Source organism: Podarcis gaigeae (genome assembly GCF_964106915.1).
Source record: "Podarcis gaigeae genome assembly, chromosome: 9".
In the NCBI taxonomy this organism is placed as follows: Eukaryota; Metazoa; Chordata; class Lepidosauria; order Squamata; family Lacertidae; genus Podarcis; species Podarcis gaigeae.
The window spans coordinates 54,742,451-54,760,838 of NC_139685.1; the positions used below are offsets into that span (position 1 = coordinate 54,742,451).

Below are 18,388 nucleotides of genomic sequence, written 5' to 3' on the forward strand. Positions count from 1 at the left end.
CCCTATTCTCATCAGAGAAATGTTGGAGGGTATGGCCTTCTGTGACCGCCAAGCCAAGGAGATAAGTAACTATACAATCTTTAGAAGACATCTGAATGCAGCCGTGTATCAGAAAGTTTTTTAATGTTTACTTTTTATGTTTTTTTTTTATGTTGGATGCCACCCAGAGTAACTGGGGCAACCTAATCATATCAGTGGGGGTATGAATAATAATAATAATAATAATAATAATAATAATAATAATAATATAGGTAAAGGTAAAGGTAAAGGTACCCCTGTTCGTACGGGCCAGTTGTGTCCGACTCTAGGGTTGTGCGCTCATCTCGCTCAAGAGGCCGGGAGCCAGCACTGTCCGGAGACACTTCCAGGTCACGTGGCCAGCGTGACTAAGCTGCAGCTGGAGAGCCAGCACCAGTTCCGCACACGGAAACGCCATTTACCTTCCCGCTATAAAGCGGTACCTATTTATCTACTTGCACTTAGGGGTGCTTTCAAACTGCTAGGTGGGCAGGAGCTGGGACCGAACGACGGGAGCTCACCCCACCACGGGGATTCGAACCGCCAACCTTGCAATCAGCAAGTCCTAGGCACTGAGGTTTTACCCACAGTGCCACCCGCATCCCAATAATAATATAGGACATCTCTATTTTCACTGGAGAAATGTTGGATGGTATGATGAAGGCAGCAGCTGTATCTCATGGGGGTGGAATTCCAGAACTAAGGTAGCCATTGTAGGCTGGTGCTCATTGGGACTAGTAGGATGGAAAACAAGGAAGCCAACAGTCGATAGAGCCAGATCTGATGACAGGCCAACTGATTCTGGTTTTGTCCATGGCCTCTTCCTTTGAGTTGCACAAAGGCAATGCTGAGACCAAGGAGGAGGTTCACAGCCAGTGCCACCCACTAGACTAGTTGTAAAAAAGGAGGTAGGCAGGGGGGTGCTGTCTGAGCTTGATGGGGCAGTGCCTTGCTTGCCCTCATGGACCAGCAATCACTAGGGGGTAGCACCATATTAACAGTGAGAGGAACAAGACTAAAAGGAGGCAATTGGAATCTCTTTATGGCTACCTCTAGATTTCCAGTACTTTGTGGGAGGGATTCAAGCACATACAGTATGTTTAGGCTTGTGCAATGAGTGTGGATTAGAGTGTTCTATTGACCTAGTCACCGAAGAATTGATGCTTTTGAATTATGGTGCTGGAGGAGACTCTCGAGAGTCCCATGGACTGCAAGAAGATCAAACCTATCCATTCTGAAGGAAATCAGCCTTGAGTGCTCACTGGAAGGACAGATCCTGAAGCTGAGGCTCCAATACTTTGGCCACCTCATGAGAAGAGAAGACTCCTTAGAAAAGACCCTGATGTTGGGAAAGATGGAGGGCACAAGGAGAAGGGGATGACAGAGGATGAGATGGTTGGACAGTGTTCTCGAAGCTACCAGCATGAGTCTGACTAAACTGCAGGAGGCAGTGGAAGACAGAAGTGCCTGGCGTGCTCTGGTCCATGGGGTCACGAAGAGTCGGACACGACTAAACGACTAAACAACAACAAATTGACCTAGTGTAACAAATCTATGCTAAAAGAGAAATGGACTTTTTGTGGTTAGGAAAGTGGCAGTGCATTGAAAAGTGTGGGATGAACAAATGATCAACAGGAAGATGTATAAACTCAGAAAACAAACAGAACGAAATCAGGATGCATGCTCAATAAACGAGTCACCTGGAGGACCTAAATGACTCTAGCATAGGGATTCAACCTGCAGGGAAGGAAAGAGGCCTTTTGGATCTGAAACTCCTGATTTCATTCTATGCTAGGACCTACTGACAGCTTTACTGACTGCCTCTGTGTGATGGAAATGGCAGGTGGAGTCGGCTGCAAAGAGGATTTCTGTCTCAAGCATCTACTTCATGGCACATGTGTAACTGAGAGTGTCTAGAGGTCAGGAGAGGACACATCTCTGTTGATATTGGCTTATGAAGAAACGTATATTTATTTTCTTTAATCATCCTCATGACAAGAAGCATTTTCCATCGAACTAATTATACCACAGTGTAAAGTAGATGGGGAAGCAGATTGGTTCAGTGTGTGATGGGTTTGTTGTTTGCTTGTTATTACTGTTGTTAGCACTAATGGTATTCTTCACATGTGTATCTTGCCCTTCCCCTAAAGAGCTCAGGGTAGCTTCCAGGAGGGCTGCCTCTTCTTTGACCTTGCCTTGTAAAACGTTTATTTCTCACATTATATCCCATCTTTCTTCATTTATGGAACCCAAGACCATGTACCTGTGGTTCCCAGATGGTTATCCATCCAGGGACTGACCAGAGCCAGACCTCTTTAGCATCAGCAAGGTGGTGGCCTTATGTAACTTCTGACCATATTCTGGGTAGATTAGATGGTCATTCAAACATCATCCAACAAGTTTCATGGAATCATGGTCTTCTGACTTAAGCCTGGCATTCTGCGGTATCTTTTTTTCAGAACAGAGAGAACTACTAAAATATGTTGCTAAATTGCCCTCCTCCCCACCATTGATTAAGACTAGTGGGAACAAGACTTTGAGTGCCTTAGAGAAGGATTTGATAATCTGGCACAAGAAATCCCTGCCCAATCACAAGTACTACATAGTGAAGCCTGATCTGCTGGAGCAGAAGATAAGGTCATGGGGATCAGAACTGGGTATTGGTGCCACCCCTAGACAAATTCTGTGCTCCTCAGCTAAATTCATGTGAGGTGACATTTATTACCAGAATGTGTCTATGTGTTTTTTTCACTATCAGCAGCTGAAGGCAGACAGTAGCTCTTTCCAAGAGTCAAATGTGGCTTTAAAGAGTGACTGCTGCTCACAGTATGTATATTTATCCCACATTTATTTCTGGCAAACAAGTTTGGCTGATTTTGTCTTAGCACATGATAAGCTGGTCTTATACTAGGTTAGATGATTGGTCAAGCCCAATATTGTCTGATCAATATTGTCTGATCTTTCCTATCCCTACTGATCCTTTATGGAGAGGCTGAGGGAATCTTCTGCATTTACCACATGTGGTCTGTCACTGAGTTATGGTGCCTTCCCCTCAATGTATGTTTGACCTAAGCTGACAATTGGAGAAAACAAAGGTGTTTACACACCATGGGAAGAGAACCCAATTCCAACTTTTTTATACATTACTATTTCCAGCCACAACCTGATTGGTGCAAATCTGGTTGTTTGTATTTCAATGTATTTGAAGTGTTTAATTGGGAAGAAAGGTACACAGCTAAGATGGCGGTGACTATCAACATTTTAAAATAGCAGTGTAATGTAACAGTGCTAAACACTCTTTTGCTTAAGCTGTATTTCTTTAATAGTTTAAGATATATATTAAAAATAGAGCCAGAAAGCCATTTTAGCACTAAATAGAAGACTGATTTAAAAAATCAACAGGGTGCCCCATCACAAGTGATGTAAGTAATGTGTGCTGGCCTGTAAAGGGTAGTGCTGAATGCATTTGCATTCCTTTTGTAAGAAAAAAGATGGAAGAAACATTGGAGGGGGTGCAAATGGACAATGGCATCATGTGGGCCCCCATAACATGCGTATGAATGAGACATGGTGATTCCACATTAATGCCTAAAGTGGAAGCAGCCTTGATTGCCTTCTGATTCCATTCAATCCCATGCTTGTACTCTAGGATTTGCTGAAAGCCTCAGTGAAAAGTCATAGCTCAGCAGTAAAGCATCTGCCTTGTGAAGGCCCATGGTTCCAATTCCCCAGAGACCTATGTCCGAAATCCTGGAGTGTTACTGCTAGTCAGTGTAGACAACACTGAGTGAGATGAACCAATGGTCTGAGTGAGGGCAACAACTGGCAATCTGGGTTTTCTGTTCCGATTCAGCTTTAAAGAGCAGGTTTTTGTGGCGAAAGCTCAAGACTAAAAGAAACAGACCAGAGAGCTCTCAGACACAGAGCTTTAAAGTGTGAACCATGCATGGAAAGTTTGGAGGAAAGGTAAGTGTGGACAAGCCCTCCATAATAGGCACCTTCCTACATTCCTATGGTCTTACATTTGGTCATCTTATGAATTATTTTCTCTCTCACTTGCTCTCTCTCTGTATGTATAAATGTCTTATCATCTTTCACTTTCTGTAAGCCATTTCCTTTCTTTTATAAAACACAGTAGCTCTTTTGGCAGCAAAGCATCAGAAGGCATTTGCTGTTGACAAGTGGTATCCATAGCCCACTTCCTAGATCATATAGCGCAACTTCGTGATGGTGTGCTACAACCAGATACGGAGGCATTAACTGGCTTAAATGTGCAAAGCGACTTCGTTCTGTGAGTAATTGCACTGAAGAATGATTGCTCTCCCTGTGCCCTTGTCCCAACGCCTTGCGTTAAGACCAAAGAAACATGTATCTCTCAACATCGCCACAGCTAACGATGACATGACTAGCAAACGCTGGGAATCAAACCACAGCCAAACAAACACCAGGATTTAAATGCCATTAGCACACAAGTGAAGACCTTCTGCTTGCTAGGATTCTTATATCCCAAGAGTACTAATTTTCAAATCACCCTGCTAGCAGAAGCCCCACTTAAACAATAGTCCCTCAGCTTGAGAAGAGGAAGACAGTATACCCCCTACAATAAGAGGATAGTATATACCAAGGGTGGACCGACTTTGGCCTTGTGCACAGCGGTGGAGGAAGCCACTCAGGCGCCTGGGGCGATACGCCTAGGAGTGGGGCGAGCTGCCCATAGGGCGGGGCACACCGCAGGGCCTCTGGAGTCTGCCTGCCTCCTCCCACTCAGCCGCCCTACAGCTGGAGGGGCAGCAGGCGGACTGTTTGGGCAGTGCAGAGCCTGCACGCACCCTAGCCACCTGGGAGAGACACGTGGCTTGGGCGCGCTGCAGACCCGGTGGTGAGTGCCGCCTGGCATTTTGTCACCCCCCTCTGTGGTGACACCTGGGGCGGCCTGCACCCACTGCACCCCCTTCTTCTGTCCCTGCTTGTGCATCTACTAATTCCTAGAATGAAAGTGTAACAATGAGCTCAAGGTGGGGCTGAAGTGCCAATCAACTCCTTTCCCCCATCTAATTAGATGCAATGATGCTCAAAGCTCATCATGAATGGCTACCAAATAATCTTAAAGGAACAAACGTGTACAGGTAATGGGGAAATCATATACAAATGTGCCCTGCTACAAACTCTAATGAAGTTCCCCACCAAAGGAGGGGCTAATTGCTTCTAACCCTCCATCCCTCACCAAGAAGAGAACAAGCAAACGGTGTTGTGCCTATGTTGTTAAATTCCGGGTGCTCATTCTTATTTCCCAGTGTAGCACTTCATGAAAAGGAAAATAGAAACACACAAATTTCACAAAGGAATTTGCACTTGTACAGTTTTCCCTCCAGGGTGATAAAACTATTAGCTTGAAACAAACAGTTTTTAGATGGAAATAGATCTTCCTGCAGAGAACAGTGCGATTTTCTAGTATTTTACAGAAAGTTGTATGTTTCTTCTAAATAAGAACCCAAGGAAGGTGGAAAGGAAGGAAGGGGATAGTAAGAAAGATATCAGAGTCCCACAAGATCAATCTATAATCATAATGAAGTGCTGGCGGCAATTTGGCAACTTTGTAGCATCTGGGAATAGAAGGTCATTGGGTCTAATTATACCGCAAAGAGAGGAAAGGAAGAAATGTAGCATGTAGCTGTATTCAGAGCCGTCTTAGATTTCAATCTAAGGGAGTGCAATAAATAAATAAATAAATAAAATGCTTTGGCAACAAGAATAGTATCAGCTGGGAAAGGCTGGGAGGCAAACGATCAAGAGGGCCTTTATATATTTCCTCAGTGGTGAATATTGTGCTAGTGAAAAATGTCAGGATGAATTTGGGCAGTGGGTGGAGGGGCAGAAGAGTGAGAGGAGAATGAATCCAGGGTTGGGAAATGTGCTTAGGTTAGAAATCCAGCATATGGGTTTACGGCTTTAGTTTTACAAGCCAACAGTGATGATCTCTGCAGATGTCACTGGGAGTCCCATTTGTTTCTATTCAAGAAGACCATCATTGGTATGGGAGTCTTCTTCTTCTTCTTCTTCAAGAACAACACTTGAGGGTACCAAGAAGGATCAGTGTGTCTCTCAGTTCTCAATAACACATGCCCTCCCTCCAGGAAGGAATTGCAGAAGTGAGAATTGCAAAGAAGCAGGGCAGCTTCTCAAGGGTACAGTAGCAGAATCCAACTCTTCATGAGCAAGTCCTAATCATCATGCAATGACAGATTTCTGGGGCAGACTTCAACTACTGCGCGTTTTGTAGCCTGAGATGATTGTTTCTCCAAAGAACAAGAACAAGCCATGGGAATGTCTTGCTGTGACCCTCCTAAGAGGATAAGCAGTAGCAGAAACACAAGTTGGTATAAAAAACAAAACAAAACCAGAAACACGCACACATTTGGATCTTTCCTTCTAACTATTTCTTGCCTATCTTACAGCAACAAAGGAATAGACAAATGATTCCAAAAACTAAGCAGAATTGATCCTAGACAGTGCCAAGATGGGACACTGCCTGTGAATCCTATGTAAGCCACTCTGAACTTTGGAGACAAAAGGTGGTATCCGTACACAGTGGCGGAGCTTCATGCTCTGGCACTGTGGGGTGGAAAACAGGCAGGGGCAGGGGCAGGGCTGGCGTGTGTCCTGGGGGTGTGGTGTGCCTCCTGGAGGTGGGGCACACCACCTGCAGGGACGTGGCGCCCAGAGCGGGGGGCAGCCATGGTGGACCCTACCGGGATCGCACTGCCAGGGGCGGTGCGCTCCCCCCGCACTCCTCTTCCTCTGCCAGTGTCCATACATAGCAAATGTGCTAGTCTTCTTTGATGGTCTCTTATCATATTTTCTTCTTTGTAACAAATTTCAACCATATGAGACTGATAAGGAACAATCTGACTGGGTAACCTTTTCTGGTGACACTAAGAAATGTGAAAAAGTTGCCTAGTCATCTTGCTGTATTAATCCTGTCTGTTTTATGGTCAACAGCCTTCTTTTGTCGCCAAGTTGTCTGCCCTCCCCAACTTCCTCACTATTTTATTTCCTTACCCTTTCTTGCATTATGGAAGGAGCCACTTCGTACCTGGCAGACATCCTTTCACCTCAGGGCTTTTTTCAGCTGGAGCTCACTGTAGCTGAGTTCCAGCACCTCTCAGGTGGGCACCATTGCCATTCAAAGAGAACAAGGAAGAAGTTCATGGTGAGCTCAGGTACCTCTTTTTCTAGAAAAAACAGCACTGAGCAGCCTGTATCGTTAAATTGGGGTGGCTAAGCTGCCGCTGTCCGGATGTTGTTGGACCCTTCATTCCTGACCACTGTCCATGCTGGCTGAGACTGATGAGCATTGTAGTTCAACAACATCTGGAGGGCTACAAGTTGTCCATCCCTGACTTAAATAAACAAGCTGTCAAACAATGTGGGGTAGCTGGATTGGAGAGCCACTCAAAGTCAAAAGGGTGTTTTGCTATTGGAAGAAGACCAAAAGCGTCTAGAACGATGCCCTGCTCCATCTACAGAGAGAGACAGGCAGCCTGAAGTAAGAAGAAAGTGTCAGTTTTTACATTTAAGGATTGGTGCTTTATGAGGCTTGATGTCTTAATGCTTCCTCTGGGACTATTCTGCATGAGTGCATTGCACAGGTGGCCCATTGCAATTTATAGTCACAATAATTGAGCAGGAGAAATAAGAGCCTTGAGCCTTAACAGCACATGGGATGCAGCTGGTTTGGGTGCTTAGGCGGTAGGCATAACTTTTATATGACAAAGTCTCTTTCTGAAAGACAGGAAGTTGTTCTCTCCTCCCTAGAAGCGTCATGCCCCACTTTTTTGTAGTTGTGCATACCAGGGCATGCTCCTGGAATCACTTTGTCAAGCCCTAAAACGAGCAATTTAATCCACCATAATTTATATGGCTATGGAATTCTTTTCAATGAACATCTGTGAAAGAGTCAGTTTGAGAAATGCAGGAACCAAGTTGTCATTAAAGCTGGAGACTTGAATGAATATTTTATGATCCTCTTTTTCAAGTTTTTATGTGCTAACATCTCATATGAAGTTTTCTTTCAGCACGCGTGCAAGGAAAGCACGGCCTTCGCCCCCCTGAGTTGCCTCCTTTTGGAAGATATTGCAGGATCAGCTATCCCCAAGTTTTCCTGTTCATCACTCAGTTTTAAGTAAATGGCCAACCATCTTAGATTGTTTCTTGAAAGAGCAACAAGCCTGTTTACTGTGCCTGAAGCATGCTGCCACTGCTGGTTTGGGAAGCGGTGTGCACACGTGGGTGGCGCTGTGGGTTAAACCACAGAGCCTACGACTTGCCGATCAGAAGGTCGGCAGTTCGAATCCCCACAACGGGGTGAGCTCCCGTTGGTCGGTCCCTGCTCCTGCCCACCTAGCAGTTCGAAAGCACATCAAAGTACAAGTACATAAATAGGTACCTCTCCGGTGGGAAGGTAAACGGCGTTTCCGTGCACTTCTCTGGTTTGCCAGAAGTGGCTTAGTCATGCTGGCCACATGACCTGGAAACTGTACGCCCACTCCCTCGGCCAGTAAAGCGAGATGAGCGCTGCACCCCAGAGTGGGTCACAACTGGACCTAATGGTCAGGGGTCCTTTTACCTTTTTATATCTATCCTATTATTTCCCAAACTTCTATCCACAATGAGAAAAAGAACTAGAAATGTTTTAAGCTGCTAATGTGGGCACAGCCTCAGAGTCAAAATAAACACTTCTTCTAAAAAATAATAATCTAGAATGTCATTAGGGAAGAGAACCAACCATTATGAATATGAAATTAGGCTGTAATACTGTGTCCTACTCAATTCAATGGGTCTTATTCCCAGGAAAGTAGGGTAAGGATTGGAGCCTAAAATAGTATCTGTTTATTGGTGTGTATAACATGGGAAGTTTAAAATCAGTTTCATTAACACACAATTAGAATTATTAAAGATAGTGGGAAGAATATAGTTGGTACCATATGCACACTGTTAAGTGTGAACAGCGAGTACAATTCTTTGCTTCTAAAAGTGTGGTTGATGGGATGGGGGGAGGGGTCAGCTCAAATATATTATGAATTCAGAAGCCAAAAATGTGTCATTTCACATCTTAGGTGCTTTAAAATAAATTTTCCAGTATAAAGGTCTGTATCCTGGGCATTGATTGAAAACTACTGAAGGTAATGGAATGAACAGACCAGGCCCCATAGATGTTTACTCAGGAGCAGGGTTGGGGGAGAAATTGAATTCAGTTCACACTGAAATCTAAACTTACCCAATTCAAATTTTCTGGAACAATATGAGAACTGAAACAGCCATCCATCAGAATTCACACTTCTACAGATTTTGATATGCATTTCTCTAGCAGAGCAATGTGTACAAAAATGTGTGCATTAAAAATCCATATTATTAGGAGAAATTGCTTTACTTTGTGCTTATTAGGCAAAATTGCAAATTTCACACTACAGTAAAATGCTGGCAAATTTTCACGAGGACAAAATTTGTAAACTGTTGATTCTTGCTATAATAAGGTGAGATAGCACAGTTCAATGTGCTGAGAAGATATGAAGTGAATATGGCAGCAAGGACATGAATTTGTTTCATCTGCACTCTGATTTGTTTGCAGAATCCCAGTTTTCCATGTTGAGCCCTATTTCCCAGAAAATACCTCTGCATATTTGGAGAAAAATGAATAATGCTGTTGCCTCTGAAGTATATCCAAGCTTCTGCCACAGGAGGTCACTCAATAGCAATGCATAAATCTCTGAAGAAGTGCAATGTGAAAGGTGACAGGATCTGTTCAAAACATTTGAAAACCAAACCTGGGTATGTGTACATGTCCATTCTGAATATACTGAAGGGCAGGATTTTCAGCTGACCCTTTTGAAACCATATTTATTTATTTATAAAAATATTTATATTCTTCTATTTCTAGAAAAAATATATTAGAGCTATTTACAATTATACATTCACTGTTCGCCTAGCCTGATTTTAGAAGTGAGCTGAGCTGGTGAGAAAATAATTGATGAAAGATGGGGAAGAAAGTTGGGGAAGAATTACACTTCCCTCACCAACTGACATATTTTGGTCATAAAAAATAGAACCTATCATGTCATTTCTAAAGATGTGACCAGGGCAGGTGTGTGAACAAATACGGCTATATGGCTGCCTGTATCATATCTAATTTGTTTTGCTCCAAGCGTTTCTGGTTTTATGAAACCTGGTTTGTGGTTAAGACTAGCAAAGCTAAGATGGAAGAGAGGAGATCTCATTTGCAAAGACTGCATCTCTCAGCTGCTTGCATCCCATCCCTTGCCTTCACTTCCATGTCAAAACACACTGTGGTGCACTTGTGCCTGATTCTCCAAGTCCTTCACCGTTATACATTTAAGCATGTAAGAGGGTTTTTTTGTCTCCACTTCTGTATATTCACATTTATTATTGACCCTATATTACTAGATCTGTTTAGCAAGGCACATCCAGTCCTGGGTTTGTCTCACTCTCTGCTGTTTCCATTCTGCTGCAGTTCCGCTTCTGCTAAAACCTATGTTGTTGCTCTTATTATCTACTTTGTGCAAAACTTATGAAATTAATTGCACGATTAATTTCAATGCATTTCAGTGTAAGTCAAACATCAAAAATAATACAGTAAATTAAATCCTTTTTTGCATATATTTGGCAGTTATGCAATACTGCCAATACTGATGGTATTTGCTTGTATGATTTCCATTCATGACCTCTGATGAACATTTGAAATGCAGGACTTTCTGCTCTCATTTCCATTTCAAATGAAATCCTCCAGCATCCCTAATACCCCACCCACCCCATTCCTTAGTGTGAGATTAGATTGCAGTTTATTGAGAATTCATCATTTGTAATTATCCTTAAAATGATTAAAATATCAATTAAATAGAATTTAATTGTAATTTCCTTTAGGCTGAGGAGGATCCATCTATCAGAACTGGAGTCTGAGGAATGGGATGGGGAGGGAAGTTAACACAAGCTTCTAAACAATGAAAAATGTCAGCTCCCCACTTTACCTTCCAGTGTGAGACTATAAAGCCAGAGTGTTGAAGTAGTTATCACAGTGTGGCCAACATAGTACCGTTCAGATAACATTGACTACAACTCCCATCAGTCTTGAGCACTGGCTACACCTCTGGGTAAGAGTGTAGTACAGTGGTACCTTGGGTTAAGAACTTAATTCGTTCTTGAGGTCCGTCCTTAACCTGAAACTGTTCTTAACCTAAAGCATCACTTTAGCTAATGGGGCCTCCTGCTGCTGCCGTTCTCATCCTGAAGCAAAGTTCTTAACCCAAGGTACTATTTCTGGGTTAGCAGAGTCTGTAACCTGAAGCGTCTATAACCTGAAGTGTATGTAACCTGAGGTACCACTGTATCAGGCCCTTGGTTCAAATTTTCCCTCAGTTCAGTTCAAATTGCACACTGAACTTGGGGCAGTTTTTCTCTTTCAGTCTAATCTACCTCTCAGGGTTGTTGTGAGATGAAAATGGGAAGGTCGTAAGAACTGAAAGCACCTTGGAGAAAGGGTGGGGAAATGAACAAATCCAAGTCCTGTTGATGGGCTGGGTTATGTGTGATAGTATGGCTGTGTACATACCATATATTTAAAGAACGTTGGGAACTGTAGTTTTCCATCACAGAACTGCAGTTCCCAGTGTCCTTAACAAACTACAGTTCCAATTATTTTGGGGAAACACATATGCTTTATGGTGTGAACACAGTTAAGGTAGGAAGTTCCTTTTAGACCTTTCAGTCCTAGGAAGAGCCTTTGCATGGTTTCCCTTTGATTATATGGAAACTTACTGTCCCCTTTAAATACTGAGCATCACAGAAAAAAGAGATGGCAAATTACATATTTTCTATGTCTCACCTTCTAGGGAGCAGGGGGAACCTCCCTACAATTCTGATTTGCCTGTTGATCTCCAGCATTGTTTTTGATGAGTTGCTAAATTGCTAAATTGATGGGCCAAGCAATTTATTAGGTGTTTTGTCTGTTTTTAACTGCAGTCTGCCTCTCAAGGAAACAAGTATTGTCTGTGGTGTGGAAGATGAGTCTCTGTGTGATGAGAGCCATGTGTACCAAGCCCCCATTTTTCATAACTGCTGTCATTTTACAGATGTATGACCCTCTTCGCCTGGTTATGGAGAAGCCGGGGGTGGGGTAGAGAATGGGGAAAGAAGATAATATACAGGGCTCCACAGAAGAAACTCTGGTAGGCAGATACACAAATCATGTCATGCAAACCAGACCCGGCTAAAGGAACATTGCATCCCTCTTCAGAAGACAATAACAGATAGGACAGAGAAAGATGGAGTCTGAGATGATTAGGAAAACAGGAACGGTTAATGGATAACAGCAATGTGGCGCCAAGTAGTTCATTTCATGTCATAAAGATATGAGAAGCAGCACAAACAGAGAGCAGGTAAAAGGTCTTTGAAATTCATCCAATCAATGCAGATACAGGCTTGTGTCCCCAGTGGATCTGGCAGAAATGGATACAGATGGTGGAAAAGTTAATTTATTTCAAATGGTGTCACTTTGTTTTCTTGGGTATTTCAGCTTGGGATTCTTTGTAATGGGCCTACAGCTCCAGTCTATGCTGGTGCTGCAGCACTGACCACGTACAATGAGAACCAGAGCTACCATTTTGATTCTCGAAAGCAGCTACAGATGTGATGGAGATGTATAACCAATGGAGTGCAGTGACTTTTCTTCCATGCTTTGCACGCAAGTGGCCTCATGGTTGATCCCTAGCATCTCCAGCTAGAGCTGGGAATAGCCCTTGTCTGAAATCCTAGAAAACAACTGCCAGTTAGTGCACTGCAAACAACACTGAACTAGATGACTCAGTGGTCCAAGGCAGTTTATCCTCACCAACTGGCAACCATTCTTCATCATGTTGAAAGGAGGGACTTGTCCATTTGTCTCTCAAGTGAGATGGGAAGGTTCTTTCTGCACCAGGGACTTGTGTCTGCTGGCAATAGGGAAATATATTCAAGTTCTTCTAGAAAAAGAGGTGCCAGAACACACCTCCCTTGTTCTTTTTGAATGGCAATGGCATCCATTTGAGAGGTGCCAGAACTGAGTTCCAGTAAGTTCCAGCTGAAAAAAGCCCTGCCCTCGGGACATTTTGACCAGCAGACACTAACTCATGAACATCCATTGAAGCTGAATGTTGGAAGATGCAGGACTTACAAAAGAAAGTACTTCTTCACACAGCACATAGTCAAACTTTGGAACTTAGTCCCACAGGAGGCAGTGATGGCCACCAACTTGAAGGGTTTGAAAAGAGGACTGGGCAAATTCATGGATGATATGGCTATCCATGGGTGCTAGCTGTGATGGTCATGCTTGGCCTTCATGCTTGGAGTTTCTGGAAGCCACAGGAGGGGAGAGTGTGCTTGTCCTCAGGCCCTGCTTGGTGGTTTTCCACAGGCATCTGGTTGGCCACTGTGAGACAGAATGCTGGACTTGATGGGCCTGATCCAACAGGCTCTTCTTATGTTCTTATGCTGTCTCCCATTCACTTTTTTTAAAAGATTGATTTAGGTAAAGGTAAAGGGACCCCTGACCATTAGGTCCAGTTGTGGCCGACTCTGGGGTTGCGGCGCTCATCTTGCTTTACTGGCCGAGGGAGCCGGCATACAGCTTCCGGGTCATGTGGCCAGCATGACTAAGCCGCTTCTGGCGAACCAGAGCAGCGCACGGAAATGCCGTTTACCTTCCCACCAGAGCGGTACCTATTTATCTACTTGCACTTTGATGCTAGGTTAGCAGGAGCAGGGACTGAGCAACGGGAGCTCACCCCGTCACAGGGATTCAAACCGCTGACCTTCTAATTGGCAAGTCCTAGGCTCTGTGGTTTAACCCACAGCACCACCCGCGTCCCGTTTGATTTAGGATAGAGTTCAATTAAAGCTATGCTTTTCAGCCCAGCACAGTACGATTATACAATAGTTGTTAACACGGGTTACATTTTACCCTGATCAGTTCCATACAAAAGGTCAACACATTCAAATACAGAAAAGTCTAACCTCTGAAATAATAAGATCGTTAATTATTGCAAAGTTCAGGCTGCAATTCAACAAATGATGCTGCTTCTAAGATAACCTGCGTAGGGAAACATAAAGATCAGTCTCTGTGTGCAGTGGTTACATCACATATGATAGTGCTGCCCAAGATGGTATTGTGTGCCCTTTAGATAAATATCCCAGTCAACAGATGCATATAGACTAAAGAAGAGCAATTGAGAAAAATGCATGGGCTGGGAAAGTGCAAGGTAACGACTCTAAGCAAAGTAGATTTGTATTGGCATAAAGCCCTTTCAGAAACATTTGCGGTTCATTTTGATCAATGGATTTGAAAATTCTGCTTTGTGGATATAGCAAATACTCAGCTCTTTGCTTAACGAGGTGATAAGGGGCTATAAAGTCAGCTGAGATACGACATTGCAAACAAAATACTTTAGATTGTAGGTGCTGTTTTTGTACCGAAACACATCTGCCTCAATGTTGGAAGCAGTGCCCTTCACTGGTGTTGACAATGGTGGAAGAAAGCACTATACAGAAGTCTGGAACGAAGCCGACTTCTTCAGCCTATTTAGGCAAACTAGAACTCTGGGCAATGGCATAATTCCTCCATGAAACAGCTTGGCTGAACACAGTGGGCCCTCCCCAGGCTGAAGAACAGAGCGGACTGCAGAATATCTCTTCTGATAGGAAATGGGAGTATTGTATTGAAAAATGCTGTATCCCATTCCCCAGCATGAAGAATGACTGCTTGTCAAAGAAGCAGCAGTACTTTGCATGCTACTTCAGATCATTCAGAACTACTTCTCTAGGCTTGGGGGCAGGCAGGCTGGTCTAAGAGCAGCACATATATATAAGGCACTGCTTCTCACTTTGGGAGCAATCTGAACCCAAGTTCTGCAGGAATGAGCAAGTTAGGATCCAGTAAGTTAGGATATAGTGGCAATTGATAGTCTTGTTGTCTATGTATCTGCCTAATCCTCATTCAAAGCCATCCAAGTTGGTGGCCATTCATTGCTTTTCACCTGGCAGACACTCCTTCTGGTGGGATAGGATAGATCAGCTTGTATTTCTTGCTGGGGAGGATGCCTGCCAGGTAGGAAGCTGCTCCTTCCATGGTGTAACAAAGGGTAAGGAAAGAGAGGGTGAGGGATATGGGGCAGACAAACTGGCAACCAAAGAAGGATGCAGTCACCTCTTGGCTGTCCCTGAACTAAGCCACCACATTCATTTCTATATCTCCACCAGTGCCAAAGAAGGTTGCTGTTGTTGCTGTTGTTATTGACAGGCTTAATCAACATTTGAGAAAAGCTTTGATAGCCTGGAATAAAAGTGACTATAGTATAATAGCAAAGACACCTTAATAAGGCTAGTGATCTGTGATAAGCATCTTGATGATGAACAAGATTGAAAGTAATGAATGGATCAATCCAAATCACATTCCTTATTTATTCTTTTTGGGGGGGCAATGTTATTTTCTTCCAAATCTTTCCAGATCTCGGGGCATGCAAATATCTATTTTCTTTGCAGTAATGCTGTTAAAAGCAGCCTGGATAGGAGAAGGAGGAGGGGGCACCCCACAGAAGAGATAAAAGAGTACAAAACAGCTCCTGATACCATGGAGTGTAACCAATTCCTAGGAGTGAGCTTGTGCTTTTGAATATTTTATAATTTATAAACTGGGAACACATGATGTTCTGCTTTTCAAACAGTAGCTCATATTGCATATGCCCTCCATAGACGTGGGATGAAAAACAACAACAGAAAATATGCCCTTTTGTTCCCCAATATTTGGTAGTGCTCTGTGATTTTCATCAGAAGTTTGGCACAGGAGTCATCTGACAGGCTGCCTTGTCAAACTATACAATGTATAGTTTGGGCCACCCCACCTTAGACAACATAATTTGGAGTGCTGCATTCTTGCTAGTTCCATTGAGTACTTACAGCATTGAGTACTAATCCGACATAAAGACAGTGGCAAATGATGGGGTTAGTTTTGCTGTAGATGACAACGAGGGTAGAAGAACATTATTGGAGGTAAAAGGTTCTGCTTCTGCTTCCAGTGTTGTACTTATTTGCTAATTTGGACTGGGGGAAAGGCCCTAAATTGGGTTGTGCCACAGCCTCTGGGGTTTGAAGCAATCTTTTATTTGTCCTGAATATTCTAATTTTGCAACATTCAGCTTCACTGGATTTTTGCAAGCAAGTTTCCTGTAGTAGAATTCTTTTTTTTTGTACATTATTTTCACTAAAGTATGCACATCTGTATGCATTGTCCACTCACATTTACATTTCCTAGATAATAATAATAATAATAATAATAATAATAATAATAATAATTTATTATTTGTACCCCGCCCATCTGGCTGGGTTTCCCCAGCCACTCTGGGCGGCTTCCAACAGAGATGAAAAATACACTAAAATGTCACATATTAAAAACTTCCCTGAACAGGGCTGCCTTCAGATGTCTTCTGAATGTCAGGTAGTTGTTTATCGCTTTGACATCTGATGGGAGGGCATTCCACAGGGCGGGTGCCACTACCGAGAAGGCCCTCTGCCTGGTTCCCTGTAACTTGGCCTCTCGCAGTGAGGGAACCGCCAGAAGGCTCTCGGAGCTGGACCTCAGTGTCCGGGCAGAACGATGGGGGAGGAGACGCTCCTTCAGATATACTGGACCGATGTTCTTTGGGTGGATAACTGCATTGCAAAACTTGGAGGCATGTACATTTTTGCTTCAGATATTGAAGGCTAGCTGTGGTTTGGTTCAGGAAGTGTGAATTCAGTAAGCTCACATGAAAATGTGAATGAATTTCACCCTCCATCCCTGCATGGGACCTCTAGGGGATAGCGCCAATCCTTCAAAGAGGTTGGGGGGGAATGTATTCCACTAAAGCCAATCAGATAGTTTATCTGAAGGAAAACCAGTCAACAAAATACTTGAGGAGGTCTAATTGGTCTAAACCACAAGGCCAAATTATGAAGAGGGCCACAGCTCTGTGAGACTGATAAAAAGTGTTTGTGCCTATACAAGCAGTGGAACAGAAGCACCCACCCGAACAGAAGTTTGCTTGTTATATGTGTCAGCATTTATGCATAGCTGTGTAAGAGCCAGGCGGTGCGGGGATACTGTACATCTTCAACCCTTGAATTGTACAGCGATAAGACAGACTCTTAGGATTAACAGCCCTGTCAAGGGGAAGTCTCTGAAGTGCTTATTTGTTTAGATGGAGAATTTCATTCATCATTAAGGGAGTGATAGAAATGGAAGCCCATCCGACGTGGTATCTGAAGCCTACCTGGAAATATGTTGAGGGTGCTGAGATTAAACGCCGTCCCCTTTCTGGGTCTGAAAGTAGTACTGGATATGAGACATATGACTTCTAAACTATTTGCTTTCTTCCCTTTCTCTCTCCCCCACCCCCCATGAAAGCATGGCAAGCCCACTTGAATGAGCAAAGGCTTTTCATACAGGCAGCAAGAGAACAAATGACATTACCATTTTAAATACAATTTTCCAGTCATACTCTAAGATTAAATAGTGCACGTTTATACAATAACTTATAATTGCATTTTCCTCATTTTGTTCCTCCTAGATTTGTTTAAATTGATAAAACCAACACATGTGTATTGTTTTGGAAGTATTAGCTAGAGATGGAAAGACTACGGTCCTACCTTCACTTAAAACGTCAGAGTTCAATGAGATTTACTTCTGAGTAGGCATGGTTAGGCTTACAGCTTTATTTATTATCTGCTAGCATAATAATTACTGACCTTCCTTTCTAGAGTGAGAGTACTTACTGTTATTAACATCAAACAACAAAGTCACAAATATAACAACACAATAGAAACAGAAGTATACAGCCTTGCATTTATTATCTGGATCTGAACCCAGTGCTAAAATAGTAAATGGTAAAGATAAAGGTACCCCTGACTGTTAGGTCCAGTTGCGGATGACTCTGGGGTTGCGTGCTCATCTCGCTCTGTAGGCCGAGAGAGGCGGTGTTTATCCACAGACAGCTTCTGTGTGGTCAGCATGACTAAGCTGCTTCTGGCGAACCAGAGCAGCACACGGAAATGCTGTTTACCTTCCTGCTGGAGTGGTACTTATTTATCTACTTGCACTTTGAGGTGCTTTTGAACTGCTAGGTTGGCAGGAGCTGGGACTGAACAACAGGAGCTCACCCCGTCACAGGGATTCGAACTGCCAACCTTCTGATTGGCAAGCCCTAGGCTCTGTGGTTTAGACTACAGCGCCACCCGTGTCCCTTTAAGCTAAAATAGTGGGGAATGTCTATTCCATAGTTAGAGGCCTGTG

At 43.4% G+C, this 18,388-nt stretch overlaps 1 long non-coding RNA gene across 3 annotated transcripts in view; it reads right to left on the reverse strand.

Annotated features, from left to right (window-relative positions):
• Nucleotides 1–12,387: 12,387 nt before the first annotated feature.
• LOC310852924 overlaps nt 12,388–18,388 on the reverse strand; it is a 47,483-nt gene continuing 41,482 nt past the window's right edge. For 2 of the 3 annotated variants that reach the window (XR_014568442.1, XR_014568443.1), the window contains 3 exons: nt 17,370–17,419; nt 14,080–14,155; nt 12,388–12,527 (listed from right to left, as the gene is read on the reverse strand). This is a non-coding gene — a long non-coding RNA (uncharacterized lncRNA). The remainder of the gene's footprint in view (nt 12,528–14,079; nt 14,156–17,369; nt 17,420–18,388) is intronic. The other variant, XR_014568444.1, reaches the window with a different exon arrangement.